The 21,043-nt window shown below is 41.9% G+C and overlaps 1 long non-coding RNA gene across 1 annotated transcript in view; it reads left to right on the top strand.

Moving 5' to 3' along the window:
• Positions 1 to 13,318, top strand: part of LOC124883727 — a 32,726-nt gene extending 19,408 nt beyond the window's left edge. Inside the window, exon 5 of the long non-coding RNA XR_007042298.1 lies at positions 13,261 to 13,318. This is a non-coding gene — a long non-coding RNA (uncharacterized LOC124883727). The remainder of the gene's footprint in view (positions 1 to 13,260) is intronic.
• Positions 13,319 to 21,043: the final 7,725 nt, after the last annotated feature.

Raw genomic sequence — 21,043 nt, 5'->3', positions numbered from 1 at the left:
AGGATGAGCAATTTGGATATGGTAACAGCTGAAGAGAGCAATGGTCCCTGATGGAACCACTGTGGCTTCCCCATCTGCTGTGAATCTCTTAACCTTGCAAATCCCAAAGTATTCTATAATATTTTATACATATACAGTTAAAACACCAAAATAGGCAGCGCACAGTAAAAAAACTAAATTATCACCTCAATATTCATGAACAACCAAATGCACACACACACACATATACGCACACATTAACAGCAGGTCCTTGCAGCGGCCTGTTCATGATGCGGAGGCGGAGGGATGGTCCTGTGTCACCAACATTAAGAAGGTGTTTTAATTTATGTTCTTTATAGAAAATGAGCCATGGCCAATGACAGTGGGTTTAAAAAAATTCATTGTATTATTTTTCTTTAAAAAAAATCAAAACAGGTCCCATAGTCCTTTTTTAACCACATTGTGTTACACTGTACTTGGACTGTTCTTAAAAACCATTTATTGGTGTTCACGGCAACAGACAGACACACAAGAAAAATGAACACAATACGTATCAAAGGTGTTTACATCAGGCTCAGGCCCCTTGTTTGGCACTCATCATGTCTTTCACAGTTCCTGCATATTTTATTTCAGCGGATGTACACTTCTACTCATTTAGACCCATGTAATTGCCTCAAAAGTTAAAATATTCATAAGATTCATGAAAACATCACAATTTTTCTGCAGGGAGAGGATCAGCCATGCAGAGGCCTTCTGCTACCCTCCATGAAATTTTACATCTTTAATTGGGGATAACACTCTTGGTGAAACTTAGTGGCTTTTCATGTATTTGGGAAAATCGTCACATCATGTTGCTTAATTCTCCGAGCAACCAAAGCGTCGTTCACAAATTATAGGAGAAGCAGAGTGGAAATGGAAAACATGGCCACAGGAAATTTTTCAAGGAAGAGGGTTGTTTTTTAAGAGAATGGCTACTGAGTAATTAAATATGAACTTGGAGCACATTCTTTGCTGCAAAATATTGGCATATTCACTTTTAAATTTTTGCTGAATGATCAGTGCTAGCCGAGGTGCTAACTGCTGTTGACATGGATGACTTCTCAGTGTTCAGTTTCTGATAATCAATCAAATATTCAATATCCGAAAATAAATTTATTTAAGTAAGAGGAAGTATCCTATGTCAATGTTTACTATTTAATGAAAATAAACAACTGTTTACTGGCAATAGGTTCACTCCTCCTAGAATGTTTTTACATGGAAAATTTCACCTCTGATCACATTTATGAAAATGGTGATACCTCTAATGACAAACACTGCTACAGATGCTTCTGTAATAGCTGCAGAGATCACAAGCATACACAGTCCCATAAAGTTAAACTACTGCAGCTACTGCCAAGCATCACTCATAATCTAATGAGAATGTCTATTCTAATGCTTTGTACTTAACCTCGCCATTATGGTTAGGGAAGCTGCATGTGTGTGTGTGTGTGTGTGTGTGTGTGTGTGTGTGTGTGTGTGTGTGAGTGTAAATCTGAGTTTTGTATTTTGCCCCATTTCCACACAAGGTTCCAAAAACCTTGCAAAATTGAAACAACTGCATCCCCTATTCTCATATAATACCCTCTGTCTCACAGGACCCAATACTTATTTTCTCATTTTCTATCTCAGCTGGAAATATGGAGTGGGACACAATAAATATAGCGATGCCATTGTGGATTTCTTATCACAAGAGAGAAAGAGGAGAGAGAAAAGCTTTTGATGATGATGCTAAGGAAGAAGGTTGTTAATGAAGATGTAAGGTCTGACAGTTAATTTGAAGAATAGGATAATTTGAGGATCAGCCTGTTTCAAAACGAAGACAAGCCCAAAGACCAGCCCATCAACAGTTTGTTAATCCATCTACATGTCTATCCTTGCCTGATGTCTTATGTTTTGCTGGAGTTTTGATAAATGATGTGCGAGAAGTGGTGCTTAGATGTGCATTAAGTAAATCTCTGACCCCCATGTGTTAAAAGGCTGGTACAGTAAAACAATACATTTGATAGGGTTGATCTTTTGTCCAGAATGACATGGTTACTATATGTGTTCAGCCTGTGTTGTGTAAACTAATGTAAGGATTATGATTATTCGTACTCGTCGTCTTCCGCTTATCCGGGACTGGGTCGCGGGGCAGCAGACTCAGCAGAGACGCCCAGACGTCCCTCTCACCAAACACCTCCTCCAGCTCCTCCGGGTGGAGCCCAAGGCGTTCCCAGGCCAGCCGAGAGACATAGTCCCTCCAGCGTGTCCTGGGCCCCCGGTGGGACATGCCTGGAACACCTCCCGAGGAAGGCGTCCAGGAGGCATCCGGTATCGATGCCCGAGCCACCTCAACTGGCTCCTCTCGATGTGGAGGAGCAGCAGCTCTACTCCGAGCCCCTCCCGGATGGCCGAGCTCCTCACCCTATCTCTAAGGGAGTGCCCGGCCACCCTACAGAGGATGCTCATTTCCGCCGCTTGTATCCGGGATCTCGTTCTTTCGGTCATGACCCAAAGTTCATGGCCATAGGTGACGGTAGGAACGTAGACCGACCAGTAAATTGAGAGCTTTGCTTTTTGGCTCAGCTCTCTCTTCACCACAACGGACCAGCACAGTGCCCCCATTACTATGGCAGCCGCACCGATCCGTCAGTCGATCTCCCGCTCCATTTTTCCCCTACTCGTGAAAGAGACCCCGAGATACTTAAACTCCTCCACTTGAGGCAGGAACTCCCCTCCAACCTGAAGAGGACAAGCCACCCTTTTTCGGTCGAGTACCATGGCCTCGGACTTGGAGGAGGTGATCTTCATCTCAGCCGCTTCACACTCGGCTGCGAAACACCACAGCGCATGCTGTAGGTCTTGGCTAGAGGGGGCCAGCAGGACCACATCATCTGCAAAAAGAAGAGACGAAATCCACTGGTCCCCAAACCAGACCCCCTCCGGCCCTTGGCTGCGTCTGTCACCGGTCCTGTTCATAGCTTTTATGGACAGGATTTCTAAAGGGCAGCCCTGCTGGAGTCCAACATGCACCTGGAGCACCCCCCACAGGGCATCACGAGGGACACAGGTCCTTCTCCAGGTCAACAAAACACATGTGAACCGGTTGGGCAAACTCCCATGAACCCTCGAGCACCCTGTAGAGGGTATAGAGCTGGTCCAGTGTTCCACGGCTGGGACGAAAACCACAATGCTCCTCCTGAAGCCGAGGTTCGACTATCGGTCGGACTCTCCTCTCCAATACCCTGGCGTCAGCCTTACCAGGAAGGCTGAGGAGTGTGATCCCCCCTGTAGTTGGAACACACGCCTGACCGCCACGCAATGTTGAAGAGGCGTGTCAACCATGACAGCCCAACAACATCCAGAGATTTGAGGTACTCAGGGCGGATTTCATCCACCCCCGAAGCCTTGCCACCACGGAGCTTTTTAACCACCTCGGTGACTTCAGCCTGGGTGATGAAAGAGTCCAACCCCGAGTCCCCAGCCTCTGTTTCCACCACGGAATGCGTGATGGGAGGATTGAGGAGATCCTCGAAGTACTCCTTCCACCGCCCGATAATGTCCTCAGTCGAGGTCAGCAGCCTCCCACTCCCACTATAAACAGTGTTGGCGAAGCACTGCTTCCCCCTCCTGAGGCTCTGGACGATTTGCCAGAATCGCTTCGAGGCCAACCGGTAGTCCTTCTTCATGGCCTCACCGAACTCCTCCCAGGCCCGGGTTTTTGCCTCTGCCACAGCCCGGGTCGCAGCACACTTGGCCTCACGGTACCCGTCAGCCGCCTCAGGAGTCCCACAAGCCAACCAGAGCCGATAGGACTCCTTCTTCAGCTTGACAGCATCCCTTACTGCCGGTGTCCACCACCGGGTTCTGGGATTGCCGCCGCGACAGGCACCGCAGACCTTACGGCCGCAGCTACGGGCAGCAGCATCGACAATAGATGCAGAGAACATGGTCCACTCGGACTCTATGTCTCCAACATCCCCCGGGATCTGGTCAAAGCTCTCCCGGAGGTGGGATTTGAATACATCCCTGGCCCAGGGCTCCGCCAGGTGTTCCCAGCAGACCCTCACTATGCGCTTGGGCCTGCCAAGTCTGTCCGGCTTTCTCCTCCTCCAGCGGTTCCAACTCACCACCAGGTGGTGATCAGTGGACAGCTCAGCCCCTCTCTTCACCCGAGTGTCCAAAACATGTGGCCAAAGGTCTGATGATACGACAACAAAGTCAGTCACTGACCTCCTGCCTAGGGTGTCCTGGTGCCAAGTGCACTGATGGACACCCTTATGTTTGAACATGGTGTTCATTATGGACAATCCATGACTAGCAAAGAAGTCCAATAACAAAACACCACTCGGATTCAGATCGGGGAGGCCATTCCTCCCGATCACGTCTCTCCAGGTGTCACTGTCGTTTCCCAAGTGGGCGTTGAAGTCCCCTAGCAGAATAATGGAGTCCCCGGGAGGGGCACTATCCAGCACCCCCGACAGGGACACCACCAAGAAGGCCAGGTACTCCGCACTACCGCTCGGCCCATAGGCCGAGACGACAGTCAGAGACCTATCCCCAACCCGAAGGCGCAGGGATACGACCCTCTCATCTACCGGGGTAAACCCCAACACGAGACAACTGAGCTGGTGGGCAACAAGCAAACCCACACCAGCCCGTCACTTCTCCCCGTGGGCCAGAGTAGAAGAGAGTCCAACCCCTCTCAAGGAGATGGGTTCCAGAGCCCACGCTGTGCATGGAGGTGAGCCCGACTATTTCTAGTTGATATCTCTCGACCTCCCGCACAAGCTCAGGCTCCTTCCCCCCTAGCGAGGTGACATTCCATGTCCCTAGAGCCAGCCTAAGCATCCGGGGATCGGGCCGCTGAGGTCTCCACCTTCGTCCACCACCCAATCCTCTTTGCACTGGTCCCTCACGGTTCCCCCTGCAGGTGGTGGGCCCACTGGGGGATGGCCTCGCATCTCTCGTTCGGGCTTGGCCCCGCGAGGAGCAACCCGGCCACCAGGCGCTCTCCAGCGAGTCCGGACCCCAGGCCTGGCTTCAGGGTGGGACCCCGGCTCCGCCGTACCGGGCGACGTCACGTGCCTCGATATTTTCATCCTCATGAGGGATTCTTGAACCGCTCTTTGTCTGACCCATCACCTAGAGCCTGTTTGCAATGGGAGACCCTACCAGGGGCATTTAGGCCCCAGACAACATAGCCTCTAGGATCATTTGAGCACTCAAACCCCTCCACCAAGTTAAGGTGGCGGTTCAAGGAGGAGGGATTATGATTATTGATTAATTAATATTTATCAAGAATTATAATTTAAAATCATAATTTGAAGAGAAAGAAAACAAAAAAAAACAACAGATAAATCACTCCTGCACAAAACAAAAACGCTTCTCTTAATTATATATATGTGAGGTTTTATTGAAGACAAATAATCCTGATATACCATTATTCTGGTCCAAAAACCTTCACCTAACTAACAAGCACTATTCTACACAAAGGGAATAAAAATGACTACCTAACAATAATAATAAAAGAAAAATATATGCGCATTTAGTGTCTATGAAGATCAAACCAGTAGTTTTATGGACAATGTGTAATTTGGGTTAAATGGAAAGGGAAGTCCTCCTGGTGTTCTGATGTCTCGATTGCAGCAATCAGCTGATAAAACGGTGGGGCCACACCCCTTTAGCCACAACCAGCTGAACGCCCCAAATCTTGAACAAAGAGTCATAAAACTCTGTGGCGGGAACTCAGTGGAAAATCTCTAGCAAAAAACTGGAATAAAGAGTGGTCAGACCACGAGGTACAGACCGCAGTTGCTTTGAATGGAAAAGTTTTAATCCAACTTCTAACACCCAGCTGATTTGGGATCAGCCGGACAAAACATTAACCAAGCACGATTCAGCAGCGCCTGCGCAGCAAATCAAAACACAGCTCAGCATAAAACACTTCAATCAGTATTGCATGCAACAAGTTAATACCTTAGATTAACTACTGGTGATTCTAAATCACCTTCACTATGCCTCTGTAGGTTTTCACCTGCGTCGGGTGTCGGCGTGGTCTTCGATCGGCGAATAAATCCTCTGATCTTCTCGTATCAGAGAGATTTCCAGCTTTCAAGCTCTTCCGGGAATGGCCTTGTGGAGCAGAAGTTCGCCTGCGAGCTTTTGTCTCTCCAGATATGCGCCTCCATTGCGCTTTCCTGTGAGATACGCGGGAAATGGCAATGAAACTCTGCATCTCAGCCGGTTTATGCTCCCAGTGACGTCAGAGTTGCGACGTCTGCTGAGTGCGCATGTCAAAATGTGCGACAAAAATGGATGACCCCAACACTAATGTCAGTGGGTTCCATTATAAATGAGTTCATTCTTGGGATAAACAGCATTACAGTATGTGTTGCTGTGCGCTTTTAGAAAATGCAACTTGGTTTGTGGAATCAAACCATATAACCCAATAACATTAGCATAGCAATATGCCTAAAGTATGTATCAGGGATTTCCCCAATATTTGACTGAGCTCTGTCACGATCCTAATTTAGCCTGTCCAAATGCATCAAGTGCCTAAAACACAAAAAGTGTTTACATCAAATACTTCATTAAAATATATGCACCATAATCAGCTGATCGGTGCAATTGTAAGACTGATGTCTTGTTACTATCCTGGCTGCCAAGCATGTAATGAGGCCTGAGGTAAATGTAGAAAGCACCTATAAAAGGGGCTCACTCCCTCCAAAGAATTCTCCAAAATGCAATCCCACATTAATCAATTAATATATTAATTAATAAACAGGATTTGGACAATGAAACTGAAACACCTGGTTTTAGACCACAATAATTTATTAGCATGGTGTAGGGCCTCCTTTTGCGGCCAATACAGCATCAATTCGTCTTGGGAATGATATATACAAGTCCTGCACAGTGGTCAGAGGGACTTTACGCCATTCTTCTTGCAGGATAGTGGCCAGGTCACTACGTGATACTGGTGGAGGAAAACGTTTCCTGACTTGCTCCCACGCCAAAGTGGCTCAATAATATTTAGATCTGGTGACTGTGCAGGCCATGGGAGATGTTCAACTTCACTTTCATGTTCATCAAACCAATCTTTCACCAGTCTTGCTGTGTGTACTGGTGCATTGTCATCCTGATACACGGCACCACCTTCAGGATACAATGTTTGAACCATTGGATGCACATGGTCCTCAAGAATGGTTCAGTAGTCCTTGGCAGTCACACGCCCATCTAGCACAAGTATTGGGCCAAAGGAATGCCATGATATGGCAGCCCAAACCTTCACTGATCCACCCCCATGCTTCACTCTGGGCATGCAACAGTCTGGGTGGTACACTTCTTTGGAGCTTCTCCAAAGGTTTGGCTATAGCAGCCCGGCCGTGTATATTGACCCTGTGGAGCTCCCGACGGATAGTTCTGGTGGAAACAGGAGAGTTGAGGTGCACATTTAATTCTGCCGTGATTTGGGCAGCCGTGGTTTTATGTTTTTTGGATATAATCCGGGTTAGCACCCGAACATCCCTTTCAGACAGCTTCTTCTTGCGTCCACAGTTAATCCTGTTGGATGTGGTTCATCCTTCTTGGTGGTATGCTGACATTACCCTGGATACCGTGGCTCTTGATACATCACAAAGACTTGCTGTCTTGGTCACAGATATGCCAGCAAGACATGCACCAACAATTTATCCTCTTTTGAACTCTGGTATGTCACCCATAATGTTGTGTGCATTTCAATATTTTGAGCAAAACTGTGCTCTTACCCTGCTAATTGAACCTTCACACTCTGCTCTTACTGGTGCAATGTGCAATCAATGAAGACTGGCTACTAGGCTGGTCCAATTTAGCCATGAAACCTCCCACACTAAAATTGCAGGTGTTTCAGTTTCATTGTCCAACCCCTGTAAGTGTAAATGCAGAATACATTGCACACAAGAACAATCAGCAAAGCAATACCATTTCACTGCTTCAGTGTCTGTGACCCACGAGGTTCTTAGCTAAACCTCCTGTCAGTAATTTCTGCAGCAAATAAAACGAAACCTCCCCAAAGTATTGAGTAAGCAGTTTCTTTTCTGCTGACCACAGTGCTACTGCACTGTGGCCAATCAAACTGGGAAGAGATACAGGATGTCATGAACCCACACAAACATGCCTGCATGCATGTGCACACCTCTCCATGTGTGTTTTTCAATATTTTAGTTTATGAGTGTGCTTGTTAGTTGTATGTAAAATTAGCGTGGCTGGTAATTCTGTGTGTATGGACTGGATAAGTATTTCTCAAAACTTGCAGCAAATATCCATATAAATGGAAAATGAAATATAGGAAGATGACTTTACAATGCAGAAAAAGAATGACAGGAAGGTGAAAGGATATGGAGCTAAATTGGGGCCATAAAGTTTGTTCAAACAAAAACAAATTTAACCTGAACAATAAAAGTTTGTTCAAAAGAAAAACATTTGAACCTGAAAACTTATTTTGAACCTCCCGCCAAAAAATTTGAAAACTGTTAAAAAAGTTTTGCAACTGAAAAAAAAAAAACAGATATGAAACTGGAAAAAAACAAGTTCAAAACTACTTTTCAGATTCAAGTTTTTTTTTTTTTTACTTGCAGATTTTTTTTTGGGCTTCAAACCTTTGGCCCTGTTTGGCATGGGGGGCGGGGCCTCAGATCACGGGGGCGCAGAATCATGACTGATAGCTCAACACAGCGGCTGAACAACATATTCCCAGCTGTTGCATTCAGGGACCGTGGGAACTAAAATTATCTGTAATACATCATCAATATTCTATATATATGTGATTGGTTTTGAAAGATAACATGCTTCACCGATAGAAGCAGTTTACGTGAATACACGACGCGCATCTCAGTGGAGAAAATATGATCTTGACATATTTGCACAGCATTTTAAGTCCGTGTTGGAGATTTCCCATGCTCCCAACATAAAGCAAAAGAACCACTAGACTAAGCGGCGGTATGAAACCAGATGCAAAACGAGCCGGTATTTTCCTAATATCCTTGCATAATTAAGCCTGGACTTGTTTTCACATGGACTGGACTCGGGTTTCGGTTTCTGGTGCGTTTTTGATTAAAACGTGTTTGGTCTCCATTTAGTGAAGTGACTCACAGCCAGGGGCAAACTGGCATACGGGACAACCGGGGAAATCCCCGGTGGACCGCTGGCTTAGGCATTTCTTATTTTGTGAATGTTTAGTTTTTAATAACCGCCCTGCACAGATACAGGGCGAGCGCGACATCAAGTATGGAAGGGGCGACAGTTTGTGGTGCGCTGATATTTTTATGGACCATTGTGCCCTAAACTATGCCATATCAACCTCTTAAGGATAAACTTTATTTATATGACTCATAGCAGTTTTTCCCATTTATACCTTAATGATATAAAGCATAAGTTCTAATGTTTCCTTTTTGTTAGAATAGGACAAGAATGCTCATCGACACACATTACAAGGATAAATGGCCCAAGGTTTGTCATGAATGACCTATGGCTGGGGCACTGGGTTTGATGGTGGAGCAGGCTGTAACTGGTTTGATTAGAATGCAGCAGCACACTTAGATTAAGGATGGACACCAGCTAATACACAACCTACCAGATAGACACCACAATGGTGACACATAGTCTACTGATAAACACTGAGGGAGGGAACATCCATTGCATCGGAGAACCAGATATAAAACTACATGTGACCTTCTATCGAGGCTCTTCCTCATCCTTTTACAGATGCTACGATCCGAGACGGGAGCCTCGGCACTGATCTCTGTAATCATTCCTCTGCCTAATTTAGATTAAAGGAGCTGAAAGTTAGAAACTGTTTGAGAGTCGTTCCTTTAAGAGTCAGTGTTAGAGTTTGATCGCTTCTGGGGACCAAGGATTGGTGAAACTCTGAGAGGTCTGACCACCAACAGGGTGCGGTAGCTCGGACAAACGTCTCCTCTGCTCAAGTCAGGCAGATCAGCTCTGCTGCGCGCTGGCGAACAGCTGATCTGTAACACATGAACATGCGCTGCAGGGCGGCCAGCTGAGCAAACAGGTTTTAATCAAAAATGCACCAGAAACCGAAACCCGGGTCCAGTTCATGTGAAAACAAGTCCAGGCTTAATTATGCAAGGATATTCGGAAAATACTGGCTCGTTTTGGATCTGGTTTTATTCCTGCCGCTTAGTCTGGCGGTTCTTTTGCTTGATGTTGAGAGCATGGGAAAGTAGAAGGGGTGGAGGAGGGTCGAAGCTCAGGAGAAGAGCGGTGTCTTCCATGCAGATGGTCTTTAAAAGTGATGCCCTGGGAGGGAGATAATTGGCCAAGGAGGAGTGTGGACCTGCCGTTGATTGGAGCAGCCAGAGAAGAGTGATTGGACGAGACGGGGTGGTGAGTTCTTCCATGTTGAATTTTCGTTTAAACTCCATTTCTAATACTCTACCAGTGTGTAGTCCCATAATGATAAATCTACAGATGTTTTTTTTTCTACTTTTACCAATAGCTCAATGACTCTAAGTTGATAAGAATTGGAATGGAGAAATACAGCAGGACCAGAGAATAAATACTTGTTTCGAATGTATTGAATGAAACTGCATGTGGATGCATTTGAATCTGAATCAGACTATATGGATAAAATGGAATAAATTGAATTGTATCTACTTAGTTAAGATTAACTACTTCATGATTGCGTGTGTACATTGTGAGTTCATTGTTTAAGCAATTGTGATTAAATGCAGTTTTTGAATGAAATATAGATGAATGGGTTTTAAACATTTCCAGCAAAGAAAGTCAGATGTGTTCTGTTGTAATGTAGTTCCTGTGGAGCTCTTCTTCTGCCAATCCATCGGTGGAGAAATATTTTGTCAGTGGCGAACGTTTGGGAAGACAACTAGTGAATAAAAAATGAAAGACAGTTTTCAGGATCTCATTAGCCCAATGAGGATCAACTATTTTTCCTGAAGAAAACACTTGTGTGGCTATAGCTATCATAAAGTGATGACCAGTGTGTGATTTGTGTTACTATTCTAATTTCCCACAAGGTGTTCTGGTATGATTTTTTTAATTATCTTGATTTTCTTTTTTAATTCCAACCACGGCTAAATTATCTTACACTAAAATATAATTGCTGCTGTAACGGGACTAGTTGTTTTTTTTTTTTTTTTTCATTTTTCCAGTTAACGCCTATAAGTGTACATCTTTACATTTATGATCAGTTATAAAGACCCTTATTGAAAATCACAATTTTTATTTAGAAAATACATTAAGTAAAATATATTTTGAATTTAAAGGTTATTTTTTTATTAAGCTACAAATCATCAGCTCCATCCATCCCTACGACCCAGTTTAAAGATTTTTATTATAGAATGATGGTCTGAATACAGGTTGCCCTGTTTATCTAAAGGGGAAGACAGCAATGCAATGAAACTTGTGAAATAAATGTTCAGAGAAATGAACAACACTGGCTAACCTTCTCTGCAGGATGGAAGTTGCTCAAAGAGAGGTGAACCTGTTTGGCTTGGAGGCGAGATGCAGGGTGTGCAAGTAGTGAGCGGGTAGGCAGAGAACTCAGAGAGGGACGGAGCTGCATATGTTGACTGTGGGAGTTCAGGAGCATTCAGGAGGATTCAGCAGGATAAAAATATGGCCTGAATGAGAAAATGTCTTGGACCTGAGACAGGTAGTAGGGTGATGGCTTGAGGAATCAGAGGCTAGGTCATGTAAGAGATCATTGGATACAGGGTTGTTGCCATCCAAGGGAAGAACATTAGCAAGAGAAAGCAGTAATTCAGTTATTTCATGCAGGTCAGCTTAAGCTCTGTCTGGTCAAATACCCAGCTTCCAATCCTCATCTGTATTCTGTGTGTCATCACTTGTCTGCTTGTTCACCTGGCTGCCTCATCAGCAGGTGGTCATGCATCTCCTCCCCCATAACAAGCAACCACGGTTGGAGAATAATTAGTTACATGTGCCAGTCTTATGTAGACTCAATTTAATCACCAAATACAAGTAACTGTAATTGACTAGACTGAAAACACCTTAAAACTAAATTACAGTTACATCTAATTAGCTTATGTGAAAAAGTAAAGCAGTTCATTTACATTTATGTTTTGAACTGATATGCATATTTTTGCTGTCTATACTGCTGCTCACATGGTTGAATGTGAGATTTCAAGTGCAAGTAAATGCATCAGAGCTGAAAACAACATTTCTACATGTGACATCTTGAGCCAAAAATACACAGAATTATCTGACAGCACTTTTCTAATGAAAACAAAAACATCAACCACATCGAAAGATTTTCCAATAAAATGTTACGTTGATGTTCCTATCAACCACTTATTTACATTTTCCCAGTAATTATTTTGTAAAATTAGTTACTCCATGTTCGGTGCTTAGTCTTTTGAGCGGCTCTTTAGAAGAAATGGATCCATTTGATTTAGCTCTCTTCAAAGGAATGGACCCAGAAAACCATGCTCTATTCGAAGAGCCTTAAATTTCTTGCCTGAAATTTAGTGTCACCCAGCTATGACAGATGAAAGTGTGTTGAAAAGTAATTAAACAGTAACTACATTTAATTAGTTAAATTACTAATTTAGTTACATCAAATTTTAAGTAGAGTATCTTGTAATTGTAACATGTTACATTTTTAAAGAAACCTATCCAACACTGCAAGCCACTTCTCACCTTTAATCAAAAGTTATCCACTTCTTCATTAAAATCAAACAAAATGAAAAAACTCTACAATATAGTGCATAGAGACAAATGTGTATACTTTTCCTGGAGCTGCAAACTTGCTAGTGTCACGATTCTGATGTGTTGGGTTTTGATTTTCCTTTGTGTGTTTATTTTGACCATTTCTTTGCTGTTTATTTTGTTCTTTAGGTCTTGCGAAATTTATTTCCTTATGCCTGTTTGTTGGATGGGTGCAAAAACTTGTTATCACTCATGTAAAAACTTTGTGTTGCAAGGCACCTGCACTATGCCTTCCTCCCTGTGTGTGTGAGATCATTGTTATCTTTGTGAGAACCAGCCTCCTTTCCGTCTCACACACACACACCCTGTCTGAACTGTCTGTTGAACTGTGCATATAAATAAAGAGATAGGGTGTCAAAAACTTTGTAGTTTCACTGCAAAGTGGGCTACCCTTGCTGCAAGTAACTCTGACTGTATCGTTCTTACCTCTGAGTTGACTAAATAATACCTAACATTTATTGGTCCTTCGTAGCCGGATTAATTCAATAACCTTATTTCTCTTTGCTTTAACAGTGACTCTGGGATCCGTGGGGGAAGCCTGACATCGAGCGAAGCACCGCTGCACAGCCTCCATTAGCCGGAGTGGCTGAAAGTCCCGGTGTGTGTGAATTCACACCTGGCCAGTGGGTTATTGCCTTCCTCGGCGCGGGGTGACTCTCACAGGGTCCAGAGAGTCACCAAGAAGTCAACTCCGAGGTGAGACAGTTTTAAAATACAGTTCATAGGAAAAGTACTTAACAGTCGTTGGTAGTGCGTCGCCGGTAAGGACGCTGCATTCGGATGGTTTTATTCCACCGTGAAAGGAATAGTGACAAATTTGGTACAATCCCGCCATGAAGGGGATTAAAGAAAACGACTGAGGATTATTCCCCTGCGAGGGAATAGAGTAAGCGCTATATAAATAAAAGAAGAAAAGTACTTAAAAGTCGTTGGTAGTGCGTCGCCGGTAAGGACGCTGCATTGGTATGGTTTTATTCCACCGTGAAAGGAATAGTGACAAATTAAGGTAGGGCCCCGCCAAGAAGGGGGCCAAATAAAACGACTAAGGGTTATTCCCCTGCGAGGGAATAGAATAAGCGCTATAAAAGTAAAAAGAACGGAGTAAATTGAGCTCATAAAATAATACCAAGTTAACTTAGAAAAACTACAAGGTAGATGAAACTAACTGTGTGACTGTGTTGTGTGTGTTTGGAGGACTAAGCATTTTAATAGAATCATAGCAGGATTCTGCTAGTCCTGTGTTTTCTTTTGCCCAGATTAAAACTACGTACTGGTGATTTTGGAGATTAAGGTCGGATTTCATTCCAGAAAATTAACACCGCTGCGAATTAGTTGCAGTAGAAGGGCGTGTTAATGTCCTCTCCATAAGTCTCATGCCAGTGACCTTTTATCTGGGACATTTATACTACAATTAAACTAACATAAAACATAATGGGGAAGAAACAAAGTAAACTAATTGACTTAGAAGGGGAGGTAAAGTTTATGGAGAACTATGTAAAAGGAGCAGGTATGATCTGTCATAGATAAAAAATAAAAAACATGGGTTTTTGGGCAAATTAGATACAAAGGATGTCTTAAAATTACAAGGGGATCTAAAATTAGAAATAATGAAAACTAAAAAGAGAAAAATAACAAAGAACAATGGGGAAAGAACAGAGAAAAATCTCTGATTTAATAGAAATATGTACACGATGGCATAAAAATACGGATTTTCAGGTAACTTAATTATCACTGAAATCCTAAAACTACACGGGGATCTTAAACTGGAGATTATGCATTCAAAAGATTCAAGAGACAATAAAAAGCCTTGCCAGATTATAATTTCAAAGGGGACTTTTCAGTCCCTGAGTGCTCACAGTTGATAAACAGATTAAAACAAAAAGTTTAATTAAAAAAACAACAATAAGAGCAGCTTTTAACTGACATAGCCATAATACTGAGGCCTTAAGAAAAGCACAGGAAAAAACTTTCAGCTTAACTGAAAACAAATAAAGGGGGGCGGACTGCCACCCATCCCAGGTTAGAATACCAAGGTAGCCCCAAATTATAAAGACTAAGAGATGGTTTTAGAGGACGTGGTAAAAGAAGTTAAAAGAGGAGGTGACAATGTGGACAACATGGAAACTGTCCAACTGGACAACCCAGTGAACAATGACTAGAGTTGTTAAAGAAGTAATCTGAGAGTAAAAGATTTTGTAGGCAAGCATTAGTGAGAAACAGGTGCTTTAAAAATCATTCTATGGTGTTATACTACCAACGATATCATGATAAAATGCAAAAGATTCATTTTACAGGGAAATAATTCCATATTTGGCTCAGATTGTGTGCATTCTTGATTTTTCCTCTTTGAGAGAAGTTAAATTTCAGCTCTGTGAAACGACCTTGACAAAGAGATGCAGCTGCCTGAAAACAAAGATAAAACTTCTGCAAACAGCAGAAGCCTGTCTCTGCTGAAAGGTCTGAAAAAAAAAAAAAAATTGTAACTCTACCCTGCATGTGTCAAACTCAAGGTCCGCGGGCCAAAACCGGACCTCAGAAGTTTAGTGATTCTCTAGAAGTAGAGCCTTTTAATATGGTGATTGTGTGCTTGAATGCTATTTTGTCAATCAATAAGCAGTTTTGTCTACATTCTGCCACAATCTGCCTTTTGAAAATGTTTTGAATTTTGCTCTTTATGTATAAAAAAAAAAAAAAGAAAAGAAAAATTGGCTAAAGTCTGCAGACACAAAATGAACCTGGATTGAAGCTCTAGCTATGTTTATTTAATCTGAGATCCTCTCCAAATGCAACAGTATATGTCAGTCTACATGAGATACTAACAACTTCACCTACTGATATAATATAAAGATCCGAGTGAATATGTGAAACAAACAATGATGAAAGTTTTTCAACAGGTGATGCTCATCCAGGAGGAAGACAGTGTGCCTAGGAAATGCAGCTCATTCATTAACAATAAATTTTTCTCTTATAGGTGGAAGTTTTGCTGACTAATCATAGGCTGGATCTATGAAACATTATGAGCACAGACCAAATGACCAAGGTTCTGACTGACTTATGAACCTCACTGACCTGACAATGATAACATGAGACCCAACAGATAACACCTTTAAGGTGGACCCACTAAGACCACCTTATTGATTCTTGGTGAATAAAAAAAAGAAATTGAAGCGTTCAAAACAGACCTTGTGGAAACAAAAGGGGTTATGAGGAAACAATGGGCATTTTAAGAATAATAGAAGTCAAATTATGATCAAATTTTTGCAAATAAAATGACTCTGACAGAGAAATAAGTAAGTAGTGTGTGAATGTGTGTGAATGGGAATGACTGATTTCATTGTAATGCATCTTTGAGGGACTTTAAAAGCGCTAATAAAGGTCTGATGTTCTGATGATCTTTGCCAAATTTATATCTTAATAAGGTTTCCAGAATCTTTTTCGAAAAATTATATAAAGATGGCAAAAGTTCTACCTGTATTGAAAATACTGATAACCATAAGAAAGCTCATAGACCCATCTTCAATTTTTCACAATTCTTTTACAAACAGGGTATTTAAACTTTCATGTGGCCAAATGTCTGTGTTTGACTTTCTGTTTTTGTGAAATAAATGTCTGTTTCATGTTATGTAAAAATTAGAGTCCTCAACATTACCATAATAATATTAGGTCAGTTCTCTATGGTAAAACAAAAAGATTTTAACAGACGTTTAGACTTTTTCCAGTCAGGTTCAAAATGATTGAATTAGACTCAAACTTAACATAAGATGAAATGAACCTTAACAGAACTGGACTGGACTGAAATAGAGAAAACTTGAGTTAATTGAAACAAACTTTAGTTACTTGAACTAAATACAAAGCTGACTGAAACTGTATGTTGTATCTATAAAACTGGGTAAGATAAACTAAGATTATAAGGTATAATATGCCCTTCATTTTTTGTGTTCATCAGTGAGTGAGTTTTTATTTTTTATTTTTAATAAGAACTAAACCAAGCATTATTTATAATAATAGCGACTACCAAAAATATTGATCTCATTTTTAAATGTAATAAGGACTTACTTTATAAAATATGATAAAAAAGAATAATAAGAATTTGGAAAAACAGAGGCTTTAAACCTCTGCAGGAACAGCACTGACACTGTCAAAGGTAGATCCTAATACAGGAATCTGGAAGTTCATTCTGGCGTGGACAGTCAAAGTCCATCCAAGGACACATTTAGATGAGGCAGAGGGACAAATACAGGGCTTAGCTGAGAGCAACATGCATCCTGCCCTAGCTGCTGTCCCACCTGAACTGTGGTCCCAATCATCAACTGATGTAGGGCTTATAAAGGGGTTCCCACCATACAAGGTTAAAACTAATATCTGAAAAAAGGCTATCAGTCCGCCAATACCCCTTAAAGCCAGAAGCTGAAGAAGGTACTAAGCCAGTAATACAAGATATGTTGAAGTCAGGAATATTAAGAGAAGCACCTGACGCTACATGCAAGACATATCACACTGACATCGCTATTATTATCACAGCCAAACATAACTCTAAAAAGATGTGCTCTTTAAATCCAAGTACTCTAATACCTACTGCAGAAGATGGAAAACCACATTCTTATAAAGCAAAAGTTGAAGAAGACACAAAACCCAGACAAGACATTTCTCAAACCCTTATACCAGATTAATGTGTTGTGTTTGTAGATGGCTCAGCATCTAAAGATGAATATGGAAAGAATAGAGTTGGTTATGCAATAACAACCATCGATAGGATAATAGAAGCTAAATCTCTACCCAATACATGCTCAGCCCAAACAGCAGAATTATATGCTGTAGTAAGAGCATGTGAATTACATGAGGGACAAATACTTACTATATACACAGACAGCCAATACGTTTTCGGATCAGTACATCACCATGCTAAGATTTGGCAAAATAGAGGTTTTTAAACATCATCAGGGACAGAACTAACTCATTTCAACCTATTAAAGAGACAATGTCAGATCTGCTATTTATAGACACAGACGTGCTGAAAGACGCCCAACAGTCAGCACCCAAGACAGAAATAAAGGCCTGGCTAAAGAGAGGAGCACAGAAAAAAGATGACATCTATCAGATTGAAGATAAACCAATCCTCCCAAAATATTTATACAACACAGCGGCTACAGTGACACATTGGGAAGACCCACGTGTCAAGGGGGGAATATGTCACATCTGGTAAAGCATTAATGCTACACTATAAATATTTCTGACTATGCAAAGAATTTTTGCAGATCATGCATAATTTGTTGCAAACACGGGGGAAGAAATATTGCCTAGTTGTAATAGATGAACCTAGTGACACATTTTTTCCCCACATATGGTATCCCACAGATTATAAGGTCAGATAATGGAACTCATTTTGTAAATAAATTAATAGAACTAAGTTCTAATGCATTAGGGTTTCAGTTAAAGATTAAGGAAAACAATGGAAGAAACAGGGAGGCCATGGCCCGAATGCCTATCCCTGGTTAATTATGGATGAGAATAACTCCAAATCAAACTGGTCTTACTCCATTTGCCACCTACTGTACATCATTGTATAACTCCACCCACTGTGTTCTGAGCCTGAGATCACGTGGCACCAAGTTGCTGATGTGAATTTGTATTCTCAAAGAAATAGTACATGGCGGACTGTTTTCTCTGCCCTCTGACATGAATGAAATAGAGAAAGCACAACAGGAAACTTCATTAGCTGAGTGGATGAATAAAATGTTGCAGACAAAAGAAAAACAAATGTCCAGTGGTCTGCCGATAATCTCTGCTCCTATCCCACAGAACAACCTGAGGCCTGGAGACCTGGTCCTGATTAAGACACTCCACCGGAAGGATTGGAGCACTCCTCGGTGGAAAGGGCCGTTTCAAGTACTCCTGACAACGCCCACAGCTCTGAAAATAGCAGAGAGGCCTTCCTGGATCCTGGATCCTGGATCCATAAAAGCCACTGTAAGCCAGTTTTGCCATTACAGGAGCCAAACCAACCGACGGGGTAAGCAGAAGGAAGTCCGGGTTCAAAGGAGTTGGAGGACCCCTATGGCCCAGCGTCTCAAACCGGTGAAGAAAACAGCTGATCTGCGCCCAATTATAAAATGGCTCTCTGTAACATGTGGACAGGACTGATAAGCCTGAGCTTAATTCTGGTAGCAGGACTCTTTCTCTATCTAAAGCAGGATCCACAGGAGGTGATACCGAACCAGAAGAGATGGACATCAGACGGGACCCATCTCAGAACACTGACGGAAGAACATGACGCACATCCATTCCTACAGAATTTCTGGTATTGTTCATGGTGGCGTATGCAACACTGAACTAGGTAGAAATGCACGAAAATGAAGGGGACGATTATGATGACATGTTGTAAATAAATCACATCAAAAGCCTGAGTGTACTCATACATTGTATTTCATAAAATGACCTTACAGCAGAAAATCGGAAGAAGTTGTTGCTTAAGTGAAATGAGAAAAAGTACAATGATGACATAAACAGGGCAGATTTCTTAATTCTTTTATTTTTATGATTTCAAGTATTATTCTTTTATTTTTATGATTTCAAGTATCATTCTTTTATTTTTATGATTTCAAGTATCATTCTTTTATTTTTATGATTTCAAGTATTAATCAACATTTAACTTTTAATGGTCGCAGAGGGCGGCGGGGCCGTATGAGTATTTCCTACAAAATATAATCTGTTTACCGTCCGTGGGTTTTTGCTCATACAAAGTATTTTTCTTACTCGTTTTTATATTAAATGTTTTTACTTGTGATAAAAGGAGGGACTGTTGGATGGGTGCAAAAACTTGTAATCACTCATGTAAAAACGTTGTGTTGCAAGGCACCTGCACTATGCCTTCCTCCCTGTGTGTGTGAGATCATTGTTATCTTTGTGAGAACCAGCCTCCTTTCCGTCTCACACATACACGCCCTGTCTGAACTGTCTGTTGAACTGTGCATATAAATAAAGAGATAGGGTGTCAAAAACTTTGTAGTTTCACTGCAAAGTGGGCTACCCTTGCTGCAAGTAACTATGACTGTATCGTTCTTACCTCTGAGTTGACTAAATAATACCTAACACTGTTATTGTTAGGTGTTTTCCTCTTCTAGTTCATTCTTTTGTGTTTTAGTAATTTTTATACATCTAGAGTTATTTTCCTGTTATATTTCTGTTAGATACAATCCTGGGTTTCTCTGTATTTCTGCTCCATTCATCTTAATTAGCCTCCCTCCTTCAGCTGCTCTGCCTTTCTCTCTCTGTCTCAGCTGCAACTCATTGCCTCTGATTAGGTCAACTTGTTTGCCTGTTATTTCTTTACCCCTGTCTCAGTGTGTATATTCACTTGTTCTATTTGTTACACATTGGATGCTTTCGTTGCACTGCCTTATGGTCATTACTATGCCCATTTTTTCCTCTCTCCAAACTCTCCACCTCCTCAACTCTGCATTGTAAGTTTTGTTGTTGTTTTTTTTTGTTATTAAACTTCCTTTTGCCTACTATACTCTGCTACAGCAAATATGAACAGATTATGAACCAATAACAACCCATAATCCACCTACATCACTGGCTAATAATCAAGCACATCCTTTCACAGTAAAACATGTGCAACAGTGCATTATCCGACAGAACTACAATCTCACATACAGGCTTCCTTTCGCTCTTGATTACATGAGATATAAAGTTTTGAGTCTATAGTCAAGTCTCATTTCATTATGGTCTACAACATTATGGTCTTTTATTTTTGGAACTTTAGTGTGGCTCAGGTCAGAGTATCAAACTTGAGTAACTGTCATTTCTCTAGGGCAGCTGAGTTCAGGCTTAGAGATAGGCTCATCCAAGGTGAGATCATAGCATAGCTGCGACACCAAGTAGCCAGCTGGAATGGTTCAGGCATCGTAGTAGGATATATTCTGGCCTGAGTACCTCTTTGAACCCTACGGAATGAGCTAGAGAATGCCGCAAGGGGCATGGCAAACTGCGTTTTCCTTCGAAACCTAATCTTAACAAAGCAGAATTAAATTCAATTCAGTTTTATTTATATAGTGCCAATTCACAACACATGTTGTCTCAAGGCACTTCACAACAGTCAGGTACATACATTCCAATTAGTCTTAACCATTGAACAGTGCAGTCAGAGTTATTTATTTATTCAAATTGGATAAAAAGTTTTTCTGTCTAAGGAAACCCAGAATAGTGCATCCAGTCAGAGACTTGCTGCATTCACTCCTCCTGGATGAGCATGTAGAGACAGTGGACAGTCACTGGCATTGACTTTGCAGCAATC

The sequence above is a fragment of the Girardinichthys multiradiatus genome, chromosome 18 (genome assembly GCF_021462225.1).
Source record: "Girardinichthys multiradiatus isolate DD_20200921_A chromosome 18, DD_fGirMul_XY1, whole genome shotgun sequence".
Classification (NCBI taxonomy): domain Eukaryota; kingdom Metazoa; phylum Chordata; class Actinopteri; order Cyprinodontiformes; family Goodeidae; genus Girardinichthys; species Girardinichthys multiradiatus.
The sequence above is the reverse complement of the archived record's forward strand: the minus strand, read 5'-3'. Positions and strand labels throughout refer to the sequence as shown.